The following is a 1,574-nucleotide window of genomic DNA, read 5'->3' as shown; positions in this document are numbered from 1 at the left end:
AACTAAGGTTCTCGGGAATACCTTTATAAAGAATTTTCTCCTACAGAGGGGCAGAAAGAAAAAGAGCATCTGTGTTTCTTTTAGACTATCTAAGGTGCTCATGTGTCTTGGTGATGAGTGAGACACAAATACACAGATTATATAAATGCCATAAACCTAGTCCAGAGTAGACTCTATGGAAGGCTGGTGGAGAAAATCATATCTATAATTAATCAGAGATTGCTTAAAACTATCCAATTCTGCTTGGAAGACAATTTATGTCCAACTACAATTCAGCATAGTTTCTATCAGCTTTTAAAATAAAAAAAATCCTAATTTATACAAGTATATTTTCCCTCTTACTTTGTGGCTCTTCTCAAGGACCTAAAATTACTCCTGAGTTCATTCTATACCTCAAAATTAAAGTTTGCTTAAAAAAAAAAGTAAAACATCTGCCCACAATATTTTAAAATTCTCCAAAATTCTGCAAATTTTGTCAGTTACATATGGAGGCTCCACTCCAGCCTGGCCTTGGGGAGCACAAGTCACTGGCTGCAAAGACGTGGGAGATCCTTATGTAGCTCCCCCTTGGGACCTGGACTCACTGGTGAGGCTCAACCCCAAACCTGACACAGTGCAAGGATTAGCCTGCTCCAGAACACCCCTCTTCAGGGACCTGCCCCTTCATTCCAGTTGTACCAAGTGTGGGCAGTGGGCGATTCTGGAGTGGATCCAACCAAGCCCCAGATGCTGTGCAGGAGAAGAGGAAGTCCTGTCCTCCCCAGTTCACTTGGGACTAGCAACTAACTACGGTGCAGGGCAGGAACCCGCAGCTGGGTTTGCCCCTATCCCTCCCCTATCCCACAGTGATTTATCTCTCTGCTGGCTGCCCTCAACTCCCAAAGCTTACAGCTGGGAAAGGTCATATGATCACTCTTGTGACTTCCCTTTGCATCTCATTAGAAAGTCATTTTTTCTAGGGGAAGCAGAGAGATCTGTGGGGGGACATAAATTGTTCACATGTGCAATGGTGCAAAACTCCACCAGGAGTATAAAACATCCAGAGCAATGTTTGCTATGGCACTTGCCAACTAAATTAAGCAATGCAAATCAACTACTCTGCAAAAGAAATACTTCCCTTTCCATTAATGGGAGATTTAGGATCTAGGGCAGTGGAAACATATGTGGCCTTCTGGGATTCACAAGCCTTGGAAAGCCTCCGATGTTAGCTTGAGAGTAGATCAATCTGTCTACTGCCCACTGTGGCTCTATGCCTGGCATTTCAAGGCATGGACAAATAGATTCAGGATTCAGTTCCAATGCTCTGAAGCTTGTACTTGTCTCTGAATATGAACCAAAGATCAGTTTGTGGAAGAAATAGAGGAAAATTGTATGTAAGACTGTGCAGGACCAGTGAACAACATTATTAAAAGTAGTTGATTTTCATTTGCACTATGCTAGGAACTATGTACCCAAACAGGAAGACACAATATTAGCCCTGAAGATTGTATAGGCTAAAGTATCAGCCCTTATATAATCAAAGTTGAGCACTTAGAAAAGAGTGGGAGGGAATTATGTAACTGAGATCTCCAATT

Source organism: Pelodiscus sinensis, chromosome 6 (assembly GCF_052426305.1).
Source record: "Pelodiscus sinensis isolate ZL-2025 chromosome 6, ASM5242630v1, whole genome shotgun sequence".
In the NCBI taxonomy this organism is placed as follows: domain Eukaryota; kingdom Metazoa; phylum Chordata; order Testudines; family Trionychidae; genus Pelodiscus; species Pelodiscus sinensis.
Note: the sequence above shows the minus strand (reverse complement) of the source record.